Consider the following 17,155-nt stretch of genomic DNA (forward strand, 5'->3'; position numbering starts at 1 on the left):
ATAAACTGACAGTCCAAACACTTAAAATGGAGAAGGAGCCCTGAATTCTGTTGCATGCTTGTTGCTCTTCACTTGTGGCTTTCTGCTTACTATTCACAACAAACAAATGAGGACAAACTCCTACACCCTTTGTCTTCTGGTATCAGCATGCCCCAGAGTCACCCACTGCCTCTGTTTGTGCTGTTTGCTGCCTCCCCTTCCCTTGGCTGACATTCTGTCCACACTTTTTGGTCCTTGATCTCTCACTGCCTCTCTTGGGGCATCTCTCTTGTGGTTTTTTTGGCTTTTCTCCTTTTCTCTCCCATAGATTGTGGGATTGGCTTTTTTTTTTCTTTTTCTTTCTTTCTTTTTTTTTTTGTAGCTCATCCCCCAGGATTCTTTTCTCCCTGCTTCAAGATAGTGCTTGAATCTGGTGAAAAAAAGCAAACGTTGTGAGTGCTGGAGGGGCTTGTGCACTACTTCAAAGGCAGAATGGAAACCAAGAGTGAAGCAACACAGAGAAGGGAGTGGACGGAGGCAGACAGAGAGAGGAGCTGCCGCAGCGGTAACAGGTCTGTAGGTGTTTGCATGTTTCGCATTGCAAGTAAGGTGAGAAAACTGCCCTGTGGCATTAAGCACTGCTCCCTTTTGCTGCCCCTCACCCATCATCTTCTCCTTAAGCCTCTGCATTTCTTCTTTATGCCGTGTGTGCCTTGTCCAGTGAATGCTGATGAGAGGCATTAGTGCAGGCTGCAGACAGGCATTTATTCTCAGCAAATGGTCCTAGGCCTTTTCAAACGACTGGCTGTGCATTGCACACTCCTCTAGAGATGGCTCTGCGCTTGCTGCCCTTTGGTACCCCAAGACAGGTTAGCTGTTGCCGACTGTGGCTCATCTTTTTGGCTAGCATCCCTTTTTGCTTCCAGGAAAATGATGAGTTTATGTCAGGTTCAGTAATCCTGGTGTCTGCACAGCTGAGAGAAATAGCACTTTAATGTGAGTGTGAGTGTGCATGTGTATATATGGAAACTACAGCTTTGACAAGCCTCTCATCTGCCTCGGAAAAGAAACAGCAGGGCGTAAAAGCTATGGAGTCACAATATGCTGAGTAAGGTCACTAGTTTTCAGTGACTCGCAATCTGTTTTTCTGGCAGCCCAACCATACAGCAGGTTGTGCTTTTTTTATCTTCTGTTTCTTTCCTTTGAAAGAATTATGCATCAGAAAAGTTAATACCTAAAGATGCCTTGGAAGGTCTGTCCCTTCGACAGGATACATGCACTCCAATATAGAAATATCTGTTCACTGGCATCCCTCCCTCACTCTACTGTAATAACCTATTTTTGCACTGGCAAAGAGACACTTTTTAAATTTACATTAAGTTAAAGTTATTATGAAAGATACTTGCAAGGTTGTGTCTCTGGTAGTCATCCTTATTTTCTGTTTTCTGACCGCCCACTGCCAATCTGAAGAGGAGTGTTGGGCAAAGCCACCTGAAGCTGGCCATGCCATTGTCTCACTGAGGCACTGAGATGTTTCTGGCTACCATTAAGTACCTAATTTCTAAAATGAGGGAGTTTTTCATTTTTTTTTTTTCTTTTCTGTGCCAAAGATAGGGCTTACACTGTCTCAGCATTTAAGGATAATATAATCAAAGAATGTAATTTGTTAGAAGAACGTGCAAAGATAGGATTTTTTTTACTTTCATTTTTCTGTTTTTAAAAGCTTTTTTTCTGAATTTCCCCTTTTGTTTTCCTCTCTCGTTCTTTTACCCCCACAAAAAATTTGTTGTCTACTACATGTTGAAAAAAACATATATTTTGGAACAAACAAACCTACAGTCATTGAGGAAGGCAGCTGTTTCATTTAGAGACGTGAAGGAAATTTTTAAATCAGATTTGAAATAAAAATACACCGCCCAGAAGATTTGTCTGCGTTGATTAGTATCTGTTGCTTGCCTGTAAACCTTGAACTCTGCTGCTGTGCAGGTGATGGCAGAGCACCGCAAGCCTTCATGCATCACCACAGAAGAATCAGGCAGCCCTTCCACCGCACCATGGAGGTATCTCTTAGAAGCAGGTCATAGATAAATGAACCAATTTGTATAAGAATAATCATCACTGGGATGATCCTTTCAGATTCATAATCGTGTATTAAATAATGATTGTTAATTTGTTGTTGGGGAAAAAAACCTAACTCAGCCAAGCATTTCCACTTTCTGTAGATAGCAATTCAATTACTATTGTGCTGGAGTTAAATCTCTTTGTATTCCTGTGAGAAATTTTATTCTTTATTTATTCTCATTTTATAGACTGGGACATAGGGACATACTTGGCTGAGAACATAAAATGAATCTATTTGAAGTTTTCTAGGAATTTTGCCATAGTTAATATCACTGGTTGAAAGGCTTGAGTATAAAGGAGGCTGTCAATGTTTTCCGTAGCCTAGCCCCCTCTGAACAGATGCCCACCGTGCAGAAATGCCCATTTTCTGCTTGCACGGTTGCTCAGAAAGTTGCTCTGCCTATTCCTGCCAGGGAGGGACCTTACAGGAGAGGAAAATGCCTCCCGATGCCCACGAATCACCAAACACCATCGGAGGCAGGATCACCTAAATCACAGCCCCACTTCAAAAGCCTCCTGCTAACATTTCACAGTTTCACTTGTTTTTTACATTTCCTCCTTTCTGTGTTTTCTAGTGCAAGCTCAGGCAAGGGAGAGTTTTTCCTGGATACAGAAATCTGCAGCTCTCATGGCATTTTTAGGTGCATTGCTGTCAATCAACTGGTTCATGCAGAAAGCTCTCCAGAGCGGACCCGAGGCCACAGCACATCCTTCAGTGCCTGGGCACTTGCACCATGGTAGGGGCTTAGCAGTGGAAATTTTTATCTTTTACAACGTGAAATCAAAGCTCTTCTCCTGACTGAGATCTCACGCAGCGCTGACAGCATTTGCTGGGGTGCTGCCAAATAACAAAGGGCAATATTTTCTTTAAAAAGCAGAAAGCGTATTAAAAGTTTCTATGCTGTGTGAAAATCTCAGAGTCAGTTGATTAGGAGCTTGAAGTTGGTCGGACTGCTTCCAGCTTCCCCACTTCACCCTCGTTTCTGGGTGATACTGCAGCTGCTCTGATGAAAAACAGTTATTTAAAAATTTGCTCGTAGCTATGGCAACCTTCATGCACTGTATTTCAATTGAAACTCTAAAACAGCAGCAGAAGTTTCTTAATAGGATATTTATGAAGATTTTAGTTTTTGTACATTTTAAAATGGAAATATTCCATTTTTAAAGGGGGGTTATCAAAATCTCATTAATTTTGGAACTGCTGCTGCTTAGCTCTTTTTTTTTTTTTAATCGTTGATTAAGATTCCTCTGGTTTCTTTAACTCTTGAGAGCCTAAGACCTGGGACACTTTCCAAATGCCTACTCCTCCTACCTGTGCCTGGCCTCCTGCTCTCTCTAGCAGAGGGCTGGTTTTGTAGTGGCATGGTGGAGGGACAGGGCAACCAGTTGTGTTGGGCTGGAGCATTGACAGGGATCTCAGACTTTACCTTCCTGCAGTAAATAACCCAGGCGGTTTATTTAGCCCTTTGCCCACACAGTTGCCAGCTGTCTGCCTGCTCTGAGAAGCAAATAGGTGTGCTTGCACTTGGATTATTTCGTACCTCAATGATATTTCAATATTTCTTCTGAGAGGGCATACTGTTTGTCTAGGTACAGCCACGGTAGGTTTTAGTCTCACAGACAGCTCAGTGTGCTAGCTGCACCTCGGAAGGGTTAAATTTGCAAAGCTGCTATTTTTCTTTTGTTTTCTTTGTGCATTCACACCTTCAAAATCATGAGGATAAAATTAAGGAAACCTTGCTGAGACATACACTCTGCTGCCCTAAACCCCCTCGAGCTGTGACGATATGTTCTGGTGCCTCCGGAGTGTGGATTAGGTCTAATTAATAATGTTTCTTGATCAATGGTTTTGACACAAATGCGTCGAAGGGATTTACGTCATTACAGCTGAAACAGCAAGGGCTTTTTGCTAGGAAGCTCCCAGTGCTGCGGCGCGGAATTTTGCTCTTTCTGATGGAGTTTTTGGCCTCCAGCCGCTGTAGGTGTGTGACTGCCTCGTCACTCTTGGGTTTGTTTTTTTTTTTGCTGGGGCAGGTTTGAAGCTACTGGTTTGCACTGGAAGATGCCTGTGGTGTGGATAGGCACAATCCTCAGCTGGCACAGGTTGTTATAACTGAGCATTGGCACCTTTTATCTGTACCAACAGGATTATTCCTGACCCATACGGTGAAATGTTCATTTTTGGAAATACCTCACAATAGGTTATAATGAGCCAGCTGAGGAGGTGTTATCAAGGTAATCAAAGAGGATTTTTGTGTTTCTTTATTCTAATCTGTAGAAAAAAAGAGTTGCATTGATCACATTTCTCACAATACATCTAAGAGAAAACATGCAAGGGATGTGAAACATTCAACGCCCTCTGGCCCTCCCATTCTGCGTTTCAGATGGCTGACATTGTCTCCAGCCTCCTCTCAGCACAATGGACATCCCAGTGTCTAATCCGTATGCCACCTCTATCGCTGCGATCAGACAAAACAGGACCAGGACACAGAAGAATATACACCTATTAGATAGGCAGGGCTCTAGGTGGGGAATTGCACTACAGCAAAAGAGATTAAATTAAATGATGGAACTTTGCAGTCCATTGACTGTGCTAAACCAACTACACTTTATTCAGGGTTTTGAAGCTCTAATGGAGATTGGAAAAGCTGCAAAAAAGGTCTGGAATTACATCTGTATTGTAATGGGAAATTTCTGGTTCAATAAGAAATGAGAAGGATCAAAGAAAATTAAGGCTGGGTGGAATCTTAAGAAATCCTCTAGTCTAGACCATGCAATGTGCTGAGAGGCATTGATAGACATCAAGGAGATGCAGGGCTTGGGCTCAGGGCTGGATCTAGGCTTTAGCAGTTCTATGTTGTAAAATTTCCCTATCACAGTACAACCACATATCAAAGGATTTGCACAGCCCTGCCTGCCTTTGGCATGGAGGTGAACACGCAGGAATGAGGAGAGCTAAGGTGTGTCTGTCCTTCGCTGAGTAGCAGCGAGGCCTTTTATACACCAGCGCAGCATGAAATAGGCTGGAGGTACAGGGCTGCAGAGGCATCATCCAGTCACGTCTGTCCTCTCTTCCACTGGATCTTATGCAGGGAATGACTTGGTCAGCCTGAAGGATTAAAGCTCTTCTGCCTATTTTGGAAAGTGCCACGTGCAGCATGCAGACACACAGGGCTTCACTGCATTGTCGTCCGTATGCTGTGGTTATGGCAGGATCAATGCCAAACTGCGGATTAAAATAGCATTAACACCATCTACTTTGGGACACTGTATTGAGGCAGTTGTACCATAAGCCGAATCTTTCTCACTTGAGAAAAAATGTTATCTTCAATTTGCATAGGGGCAGTCAAGAAGCTATGTTAGAAGCTATGGCATACCTTGTTATGTTTTCCTGGTTTGTTTGTTGGTTTTAAAGTCAAATTGGCTTCTTTCAGCAGTTGGAGAAAACGAACACAATTAGAAGGCCAAAGACAGGGAATGATGCTGGGATAACTTGCTTCAGCAGCATTTGTGCCCTATATAATTTTACTTGCAGCTGGTGATCCACCTTTGCTTAGATTTCATCTTAATGGGAATTCTCCCAGTCACTTTTTGTGATGAGAAGATGTAGATAGATCTAATTCTTTTCAGCAATTCAGTGCTTTTAGCTGCAAAACTATAATGGAATGAAAAATGCAATTTGGAAAGGAACCAGCAATGTTTGTTTTGTTCTGTAGTTTCCCACTGAAAAAAAGGACTTTTTTTCCCCCCTGCTACTCAAAACACAGAAACAAATTCTAACAAGAGCTCACAATTGGAAGGAATTAACCAAGTAAATACATGAGCTACAACTTATGAAAGCTGTTTTCAGAAACTGCATGCAGGAAACACTGAATCACTGCACCTCCTCATTGCTCACTGGGTCCTGCTGCTCTGCCGGAGCAGCTCATGGCTGCTTGCATTGCTCGGACCTGCTGCACCGATGGCCTGCTGGGGCTGCCAGGACAAGCTCTTGCAGCATATCTTACATTGCAACAAATGTACAAATATTTGTAGAAGCCTTTAAAAATCTGTCACCCATCTGGCTTCCTTGTTTTGGATATAATGTGATGATTCCATTATATCTAGTCCCTCTCTAATTTAATAGATTAAGAGTTTTAAGACTCTCCATCATTTCATAGAAGCTAAATCTGCTGTGTTGGCAACTGTGAAATTCGTCTCTGTAATTTTCTTAGCATTCAAATTTTCATTACTCCATCCTGGGTATACACATGGCAATCTCCGGCCTCATGTTTCTGCTCTTTGATTTTACTTTCCTTCAGGGATTTTCCTCTCTCCCCTTACCCTTGCAGCTCACATCCACAGGGAAAAAAAAAAAAAAAAAAAATTGCTATGAACTTCAGGTTAAATAAAACCATCTCGTATGAAATGTTTTTGAGGTCCAAGAAATCTTGTGGTAAAGCCTAATTCTCCGATGCAAACTCCTCAAAATTGGCTGAGAAACTGAAAAACGTGTGTATTTATTTGAGCAGAACAAATATTTATAGGTGCCTTCTGAGCTCTGCCTGCTGCCATCTGGCACCGGAGCCTTCCCGGCCCCTTCGGCCCTGGCGCACGCCCCATGGGGACGATTCTGCGCCTTCACTACTTCGGGGCTTTTCCTCCCTTTCCTCGGAATAAAAAGAGACGTTGCGAAGCTCCTTTTACCCATTAGAGGGCAGAAATGTAACAGCAATGACCGTGCAGAGCGTGGCGCGGGAGCTGCGCTGTACCGCACCGCACCGTACCGCACCGCACCGCACCGCACCGCGCTGTACCGCACCGCGCCAGCCGGCAAACCCGGGCGCTACCGCAAACCCTGTGGAGTCTAGATCGGGATGCGTGTTAATGCACTCCCGTTTCTCAAAAAAGAAAAAAAAAGCTCTTCGTTTCAGAAAGGGGAGGGAAGAGAAAGGGGGGCAAACGGGGGTCTGGGCATCTAGTGAAATAGGTTGCTAAGTGTCTGTCAAGAATTTTAGGGGAGGAAACAGAATGAACCTTTGCCAGTTAATGCTATTGGTGGAATTGTGAAGGGGAAGGCGGTTTTGCTCTAAGAATATTAGTTTTAGCAAAGAATTTACAGGTGGTATTGGAAGAAGGGGTAAAGTCAGTAAAGGGGTATTTTCAAAACCATTACTTCCACTGACTGGCACTGGGAATTTGTCCCACTCCTTTCCTGGACTCCGCAGGAGAAGAAATTCAGTGATCGCAGGCTTGTTTAATCAAAATAGCTCTGCAGTTGCCTTTGCTTCAGGGATTGTGTGTTTGCACAGAAGATGATTGCTCATCTGAACCTCAGATGCACTCACTCCATCTCCTTCCCCCTTCCCCGAAGAAGCCTGGTTTGCAGCAGCCTGTAGCTCCCTTTTGTCAAGCTGCCTGCAGAGCTGCTTGGGAAGCTGAACACAGCTCTCCAGATTTATTAAAATGCATTGCTTGCTTTTTGTCAGCAGTGCTGATGTCGGTAAGAACAACAGGGCAAACACCTTAATAGGCAAGCCAAGAGCCTGTGTAGTGTTTATCTCACGCACACACAGAGTTTGGATATGGCTCAGCTATTGCATTACAGACAGTGGTGGTATTAGCTTTGAATGGTGTTGGAATTAAGTATGACTGCGCCTGTGTAGAAGCCTAGATAGCTGCTGAGCTTAATACTGAGCTGCAGAGCCGATTGCCTCCAGGGCTGGAAGTCTGACCCCAGACGCAGTGCCGAGCATCCTTACGGATGCAGATCTTTGGGGGCAGCATTGTAGCGAAAGAAAACTTTTAGCTGTCTTGGACTGGACACAGAGGCTGGAAGACCCTGTCACCATGGAGGTGTGGAGTGCTGTGAGGGCTGGTACTGTGTGTCTGTCACTCTCCATCCACACTGATAAAATAAAAGAGAAAGAGGCAGCTCTTCAGGTGCTTTGCTAGGAGAGCATATTACAGAATAGAAACAATTCACCTGGCATTGCCCTCCTGTGGGTAGAGCTGCTTTTCCACAATGCACAGTAGCACCAAAAATGCTCCTTCTCCACGTACAGGAGAAAGAATAGTCTCTTCTGCTGACCGTACTGCAGAACTACTCCAATTAGTTAATAATTTTAATGGTAGAGGGGTTTTTTTGGATCTGAAAAGCTATGTCCGCTGTCCAAATCATCTAGGTCTTTTTTATGTAAATAAATATTATAAATATACACCAGAGAACTAAAGAGCCTCACTGAATAGCTGCACAAAGAGGCTGAAGGATAGCACTGAATTGATGGAATAAAAATACATCTGTGGATGTAGATGGATCTCACCTGTGGGAGTTGAAGTCCCTTTTGTCTGAATTTCTAGTTGTGACCAAGTGGGGTTTGCATCCCATCTGGAAAGGTAGAGACTTCTGTTTAAAATGCTTAACCTTTGTTTAAGAGTTGCTTCAGTAATGACTCATGGAGGAGACTGCAGTGAATTGAATCACTACTCAAATTGTCTACTGTGTGAAGAATTTACTTGCAGAAAAAAGGTTAGTGAAAAACTTCTAAAGTCTAAGGTGATCACAGCCCAAACTGCTGTAATCATTTTAACTTGCTAACTGCTGTGGGCTGGGCTCAGCCTCACTGCTGATGGCATTTTCCACTGCAAGATTGTTCTCCTACTTTTTCTTTGGATCATGTTGGTATTGCCCAATGTCAAAATATAGAGTAACTCAATGTTTCCACTCAGTGCTTTTGTATGTAAAATGTGTTCTAGGCAGCAGAGCATCTACTATAAGTGGATATTTTGGCACCTCCTTTGGTCTGTAGCTATTTCAACTTTTCCTGAGCTGTTTGAAGGGGAAACATGTCCTGGCACAGACAGGAGAGCTGCAGCGGTCCCACTGCTCAAAGGCAGTGAGGTATCTTCAGCTGGTGGGACTTCTCCATCAAAGGACTCCAGTCCTACGTGGACATGCTGAAATTGTGGTGGTAACGTTGCAGATGTGACTTCCTGTGTCAAAAAGGAGGTGCTTTGTTCCTAGCAGGTGAAGGATTGGATCAGAAAGGTGAGGACTTTCTGAGGAGGTTGAAGTTTTAGTCTTGAAGGAGAACAGCTATTATGGTGAGGCTGGGTCTAAGGATGGCAAGGGCAAGAGGATAAGGTCTAACCAGGGGTGTCTGTGAGCAGTCTCAACAGAGAGTATCTAAGATATCGGTGACTCCAGTAAGCCATATAGGCAGCGCTGCTCCTTTCTGTGCTGTTGAGTAAGCCAGTCCTACCCAGCAGAACTCGCACAGCCTCCCACAGCAGAGCAAACAGCCTCCAACACCTCCATTTGTACCCAAAGAGGGGTGCTGCCTTGGAAGCTGCGAGGGAGGAAGGGAATCATCAGATGGCTCTGTCTCCGTAGGCAGAGCTGCCTGGTACAGCCTGTGTCCTGCAATCCTCTCAGCCTGTGCCGATCACGGGCTGTGGGAAGGACCTGCACGCAAGGCAGGGCTGTCTCGCTGTCATATTCCATCAACTTTCCTTGCTCTTAATTGCCTGAGCGTTGGACATCTAATTTTGATTCAGGCTAGGGAGAGTCTTGCACCTCCAAAGTAACTAGGTGGAGAGACCAAGCATTTAATGGGAATCTGAGTAACCTGTTGGATGGCGGGGGGGTGACAAAATCAAGTTCCCACAGTGAGTGATGAAATAATTACATCATAACTGGCAAAGCTGCTGATTTTAAGGAGGATAAATTTCCCAAGGGCAATACTAAGGTGACAAGCTTTCAGCTCTAGTGTGTCATTTACTGCTCTTCCTTGTGTTGACTCTTATAGTGGTTCCTGTGGAGCAAGTGGCTACTCAGCAAAATTAATGTGGCAGAATGAGACCCTCAGATGGGGTCTGGGATTTCATCACTAAGCTTTTCACATATTTCAAAAAACACATTAAAGTTAGGCGAGACCATTTATCAATTCTTTACGAGTTTGTTTCCCAGCCCACACCACAAAAAAATTCACCCAGGGGTTCTTGCAGTGCTCCCAGGAGTTATTGGCAGAAGCAACTCTCTGGAGCTAAAGTGGAAGAGACTATTTAATGTGACTAAAGTTCAAAAAATGCTTCTCTCCTTTCTGATACAAATTATCCGCGATGAATTACCACTCCTCCTCGGGTTAGAATATAAGCCCAACAGCTTCTACCTGGCAACCTTTAATAGCTGTGCATATGCAGCCTCTTTGCGCTGCGACCCAGGAGAATGGCTTCTTAATATTCCTCTTAAAGACTTAGTGCTTGTGTTGGGCTTCCTGTAAATTCATAGTGTTTCATTTGCAGCCACACTGCAACAAAACCCACACAACGATTAAGAAGCCTTGCACGTAGATACAGAAAATGCAGTCACAAGATTGCTAAATAGAAATTGCTCTATCTTTAAATGATCATGAGCTGTCAGCTGTTCCTTTGTTTGGATTATTATAGACACACATAAAACATTTGATTGAATGCTCAAGTTTTCACCAGCTAGAATCCAGACGGATGTCTGATAAAATAACAAACACACCCCACTCCACCCCTCCTCAAAATCCCCTTCCTGCTTCAGCTGAATTTCTCCCTGCATTGAAGCCAGTATTTCACGGACTAAATTGGACAAAGCAAGCAAACAATCTCCTTCGCATTGATTTCCAAATCAAATCATTGTTAATCACATCAATATTCCCGGCTGATTCGACAGTCTCGGAGGCCAGCTTTCTGGCTCAAACAAGCTCGTCTGTATGGATGCCATGGAGCCCTCTGTGTGTGCCGCCCAGATTCGCTATTAATTATTGTTGGAAACATTCAGGTCTGATTCTCTCACCTCTTCTTTCTCCCCCCTTTCCCCTCACGCACCAAGGAAGAAACAGAAATACCATTCTTCACTTGACATCAGATTTCTAACCTCTCTCAGTGATGTGAAGAGGGCAGCTGCCTACTGCTAAAATGCAGATCCAGGTACCGCTGGCTTACGTGTAAGAACCACAATACCTCAGCCGCTGGGAATCGTGGCAGACATTTCTATGTGGTGAGCTGGTAATTTCTGGGGCTAAACTGTGCTGTTTTGTGGTGCAACACTGAAAGGGGGTGTGAGAGCTTAGGGGGCATCAGAGCCTGCCTCCTCAGGCTGTGCTGACTGTGGAGCAGAAGCCTGCTCCTACAGACATTTGTCCAAAGGATTAATTTCAAATCCATGGGTATCTCTTTAAGTTCAGTGAGGCGCCTCTCATGCTTAAACTAAGCAAGTGCTTGTGCTTTTGGAGAGTGGCAACTGGGGCAGAACCAGCGGAGCTGTGGGCTGGCGGTGGCAGAAGCAGCACCGGTGTTGGCAGCCCGCTGCGGGAAGGGATGCTGGCAGGACCCAGCAGGAAGTCGGAATCAGCTCCTGCCCCGCCAGCAGCAGGTCAGGTCTCACTGCAGGTGGTGAACAACTCCTTCCCTCCTTTGCAAAAGAGGGACCAGAAAGGAAGAAACGGTGGCAGGTTCAAACATGACCGTTTCCAGCAATAACAAGAAACCCCAGCAGTGTGTGCACACACTGGCAAAGCAGCACACACAAACACACACGCAGCACATCATGGTCCATGTTGGTGGAGCCTGTCTGGTACCAGATTAATGGTTAGTCTGAAATGGAGAGAATGAGCATTGGAGACTGAAATACCTTCTCATGCTGAGCCACAGCTCACGGGAACTCTGGCTACGCACACGTGGGCACAGCTGGTTGGGAAAGCATATGCTGCCCATTTGACATGTAATAAATTTACCCTATCCGTTAAGCAAGACTTCAGGACTATATCTGTGGCATCTATTAAGAATGGCAAATTAATTAAAAGTACGAACTAATTAACCTCGCTGCTCTCTGCCTCTTCCTTTGCCAGGGCAGTGAGACTCATCCCGCTGTAAGCCCCGCAGCAGCCTGCGCTGTGTCCTGGGCAGCCCCGGTTTTGCTAATGGCCCACGCGCTGCTCCCGGTGCATCTGGGGACCGAGGTGCCCTCTGCTTAATGAGGGCACTGACAGTTTGATCGTGCTTTCTGTAAAAGTGTTCTCCCTTGTGCCTTTACTGAAATTGTCTGCGGACGGGTTATAATAAGGCCCTAGACCAGTGTGTGAGCTGTAGAGTAGGGTCGCCAGCAGAGGCTGAGATTGGAACAGGGTTTTGAGGGGTCTCTGCCTTAGAAATGGAAACCTGATGAGGCGAAGAAGGCTCTAGAAAGAGACATAAAGTTCTCTTAAGATGGTTGAGCTGAATTTACGGAGTGTTGGTGCAACATACAGCCCTTTGAACTATCCTTTAGCACAGTATTGTTTTGCATACCCTCAAGGAAGCTTTAGCCAAGGGGAAATTGGGGCTAACTTCATCTCCGCCGCGGCTAACCTGCTAGAGACCACTGCGTCCTCTGCAAAGCGCAGAGCCTGCACACACGCCGGTGAGCACGGCGGGAGGCTCTGCAGCGGCTGCACAATCAGTCCGCGTCAGCGCTACAGGTGGCTTCACCCCGTGAGAGCTAGTCTTTATTCGCTTGCTGTCACATTCTCCTGTCTGCTCGCTTGTAAATCAAATTGCCATGTTCTCTGATGATAATGTTTTACTCCTCCAAAAGTTACTGTTTGCACAGTGGCATCTATGCAATGCTATTTTCCCCTCTGAATAATCATTTTCATAATCTGAAACTGAAAAGAAAACCCAAACAACTACCATGGAAGAGAGGAAAATTCTCACAGAATAAATCTCCATAGGCTCAGTTAAATTTCCCTGTAAATGCATATTACTTCTGGAGCTTCCCGTGAAGGCAGCAATGAGTAGAATTATTCTGCTCAGTTTTTACCTACTGACCCTACCAAATACTTGCCTCAGCATGCCATCAGAGGTGGTGTAGAGCTGATGCATTCGCTATTTTCTGTTTAATAGAGCTGATATTCAAATCGAGTGATATCCCTTGTCACAAATATAATTTCATCCTTCTACCACACTTGCCAGGAACAATGCAATGGCCTCGCTGTTAGGTACCGTGCTTGGTTCATTACTTTAAAATATCTTAGCACTTTGTTCATAATAGGTTTGATGGCTTAAACAATATAGGTGCTGAATTTTTAGTGGTAACAATAAGGTATTTGAAGAAGGAACAGGAAGCACAAGTCCCTTGTGAGAAAGCTTGTTTTTGTGAGACTAAGTCCAGTTTTGCAGCTGTGCTGGATCATGCCAGCACCCTTTTTTGAGGTGACCCAAAAATATAGCAATTACTACAGGTGATTCGTCATTTAAGGGTGTTATGAGAAATACTTCAGGGGCTCTTGCAGCACATGGGTGAGTTTTACCTTTATCCTTGCAGCCCAGCAGAGAGGGTCTGGCCAGCCATAGGGTCCAAGCTGCATGCAGAGGGAGAAAATCTTGCCAGTGCTTAAAGCATCTGTAAATCAGTGGCAGAGATGGTTCTGGTGGGGTGCTAAATTTGATGTAGGAGCACAGGCGTGGGTGGGGATTTCAGGATCATGTGTCCATTGGTACCATCTCCCCTATTTCCTTCTGGTCTGTTGAGTGCTATATTCAGGTCTGGTGTGTCCAATTGATAGTGAGAGTGAAACACTACTGAGCGTCCCAAAATCATCCCGCAAGGACCAGAGCATGGAGCTGCAGCAGGGTAGGAGGGAGGGGACCAGCTGAGGGCCCTTGCAGCGTGGAGCAGCTCACAGCGTCCCATGCTGCCCAGGTGCCGTGCTGGCTGGCTCCTTACTGAGGAGTTTGGAGGTACAGCCAGTGATAAATAGCATTATGGGATGTTTCATAGATAAAGCATCACTGCCTTGCAGGGGCACCAGGCTTCCTGGAGAGAAGCACAGGGGCATTTCTGGACGTGATGGCCAGTCCCTCTGCTCATGGCGGGCCTTCAGCTCCCCCTGCATGGCTGCTGCCCCTTCTCCTCCTCGCCCAGCCCCACACCAGCCCCTTTCCTCAGGGCAACTGCATGTTCTTGTTGACATGCCCACAAATGGCTTCACTGGTCTTTCCCCTGCTTGGAAAAAAGTTCAGAGGCTGCACAAAATTTCCATATTGCAACAGGAATCTGGGGGTTCCCCTGGGCAGGACTCCCCAGTGGCGTGTGGGGAAGAGAGGCAATGTTCTAAGGAAGGAACTTTTGAGAGTATTTCTGCAAAAAACCAGAAAATATTTTACTTTTAAAGCTTTATGCACAAATTTTGGCTTCCTCTGAAACTGGAAATTGTCTCACAGCAACATATGCTAATTCATTAGATGAATTTCATGCATTGAAATGCGAACTAGAGTAATTTCTTCCTACTTTTGAATGCAAATTGCAATTCAGCCTTAACTATGGCGGTATTCCCATTACACAGGGCTGAAGAATGTCTATAATATTTACTTTATTCTTGCTTTTAACTTAGCAAAATCTTTTCTCAATAAGCTTCATCTCATCCCACAGAAGCCTTTTGTGCTGTTGCTCACGTTGCAGTTTTGCACCGAAGGGTCGCCTCAGCCCGTCTGGTAACAGCACCGCCTGGGACATAAGTCTTCTGGACACCTGGGGGGACCAGAAAGGAGGTATTGTGACTTACAGTTCCATTCTTGTTTCATTCCTGGTGGGAACTGGGTCAGTCCAACCTGCAGCAGTCTAATACCCGCAGAGCAGGGGCCTGCTGAGGCATAGCCAATATCTGGCATATTTTCACTTTGATTTAAACGAGTAATTAGTTCGTTAATAAATAGAGGAATTTGCTCCTATTTCAATTTGCAATTTGAATTAATGATTCTTCCAGCAAAAAATAAACTACCCCAATAACAGTGTCTTTATAACCACAAGGCTTCTTTTTGAACTGCTTATGAAAATGTTGCATAACCTCCATCAGTACTGAACTTGTACTGAGCATCGCAAGCATTGAAAGAAAGAAGAGGAATAGTGAGAGGGAGAGGAGAGAGATAGAATGAAGTAATGAAGTTTGCTTCCCCCCATATATTAGGTTTTTTTCTTAAAAATTGTGTTGATAACTTTTTTCTTCTCACAATAGACTTGCCTGTGTATTTATGTGTGTTATTCTCTCTGTGTGAGGCTAATGACTGCCTGAAATCATTCACTGAAAACAATTGTTTGGACATTCCTCCGTGTACTTTAAAAGGTGATAAAGTACAAGATTTTCGTTATTGTTCAGCTCACATCTGGAGCTGACTCCAGCCCGTGTCTGGCACTCCAAGTCAATAGCCTCACTCTATATTCCACCCGCACCTGTTCCTTTCCTGAGCTTATTCTGTCTGACTTGATACTGCCGGGTGGTGTAGTCACAGGAGGAATTGTGTGCAGGAGAGAGCGCTCTGGTTTGTGGTAGGAAGCTGGTGTGAGGAATTGAAGCTCCCGTTGTGACAGAGATGGCAACAAAAGCAGAAAACTTCCTCATGCAGAAGGAAAAAAACATCTTTGTGATAACTGAGACAGTCAGAGGTGATACATGGGTATCGAGCAGTGGCTTTCACACTAATTTCCAAAGTGCTGTTAATGTCAGGCTAGGTCAGGTCTTGAAACTTCCTTGCCAAAGGCTGCTGCCTGGTGAGGCTGCTTCCCACTGCTGCGGCTGGCTGACAGGACTTGTTCCCACATACATTTTAGCATAATGGGCAAGGAGCAAACAAATCCTCTCTAATGCACTCCCCTCCCATTCCAAAATCCCGAAGGTTTTGTGTGCCAATTGCAGATAAGAAGGAAAACCAACCCAAGCTTCCCCCTGGCCACCAGAGCCAGGGGGCCACCAGGCCTGTCAAACAACAGGAGCTGCCCCTTAAACGACATAATTTCCCCACCATATAGCATCATTGCTGCAACCTCCCACTGCCATCACCCATCTCTGAAGGGCTGTTGTTGCCCAGTCTGTAGATGCTTTAAAGAAAATCCCTCAACCTTAAAATTGCTTATGGTAAAAAGCTCCAATTTGTCGATGTCACTGTCTCAACAGACCAAACCATCTCAGGAGTTTAAGAATAAAACTGGTGTACACTGGTGTGACTGGTTATGGGGTGAGGGAAGGAGCAAAGACTGGCAGAGAATACAAAGAAGTTGGGTTTGAAGGAAAGGCATCTTAACAAAGAGCCTTAATCTTCACCTTTCAGTATTTAAGTCACAGAGCAGCTTCCTGCCATTATTAGAGCAATTAAAATGCAATTACTTTTTCATCTTTATTTCAGTTGTTGAATAATTAAAGCCACTTTACATCAAGGGTGATCCATAGAGGAAGTCATTTTGCATGTGAAAAGCTGCAAAGAGTGGAAGACTTTGGGGTATCGGCAGTCAGCAGTGAACAACTGAGATTGGTAATGCTACAGTAAGCCGCCTCCTTTGCGCAGCTCCACAGGATCATGGAAGGAGGCCAATTGCTGGATTTCTGTACTTTATCTTGATTAAACGGCTGTTTCAATTTGGTATTCACTCCTTTCATATTTGTAATCACTTTAAGATTTTCATTTTATAGTATTCACTTATTTAACTGCTTGTTTCCTGCCAAGTCTAAAAAAAGAAAGGCTTTTCCCTCCCTTCTCCTTTCTGAGCTGCAATAAAAGCAAGAGTTTACACAAAATTACTTCTATATTTAAAGTCTCCTGATGTAAATCTCTGATCGCTTTAAATAGTCAGGGCTGGTAGATGTTGCAAGTAAGTATTGCAGTGAAAGATCCTGAGCTGCTGGGGGAGGCTGGCAACTCCTGAGTGCGTGGGCAGGCTGATGGGTATCCCTGGGCATGGGGAGGGGACCCGTAGGACCTGTGCATGTGCCGCCCCCCCAGATCCTCCAGAATATTTTGGGGATTGCTGTGATTCCTTTTCAGCTATGTGCTGTGTGCCCCCCCCCGAAGGCTCCTGCAGCGCTGCGGGATTGGGAATGGGAGAGCCGAGGCTGCCGGAGGCTCCGTGTCGTGGGCACTTCTCCAGAGATGCAGGAAGAGGAAAGCTCTCCCTACAGAGCTCCAGTGGTTGCCAGACTGCCAGCAGCAGAAAAACAACTCCCTTTGGGTTCCTTATCACCCAAATTAAATGTCATCTGCCTTGTATCTTACCCAAGGTAATGGTAAAAGAACAATC

The 17,155-nt window shown here is 44.9% G+C and overlaps 1 long non-coding RNA gene across 4 annotated transcripts in view; it reads left to right on the forward strand.

Annotated features, from left to right (window-relative positions):
• LOC128916344 (uncharacterized) overlaps positions 1–16,601 on the forward strand; it is a 29,922-nt gene extending 13,321 nt beyond the window's left edge. Inside the window, exons 6-10 of one of the 4 annotated variants that reach the window (XR_008468932.1) lie at positions 362–551; positions 1,966–2,039; positions 2,676–2,837; positions 14,519–14,637; positions 16,267–16,601. This is a non-coding gene — a long non-coding RNA (uncharacterized LOC128916344). Of the gene's footprint in view, positions 1–361; positions 552–1,965; positions 2,838–14,518; positions 14,638–16,266 lie in introns of all 4 variants that reach the window. The other 3 variants (XR_008468930.1, XR_008468931.1, XR_008468933.1) reach the window with 3 other exon arrangements.
• The last annotated feature ends 554 nt before the right edge of the window (positions 16,602–17,155 follow it).

The sequence above is a fragment of the Rissa tridactyla genome, chromosome 11 (genome assembly GCF_028500815.1).
Source record: "Rissa tridactyla isolate bRisTri1 chromosome 11, bRisTri1.patW.cur.20221130, whole genome shotgun sequence".
Taxonomy (NCBI): domain Eukaryota; kingdom Metazoa; phylum Chordata; class Aves; order Charadriiformes; family Laridae; genus Rissa; species Rissa tridactyla.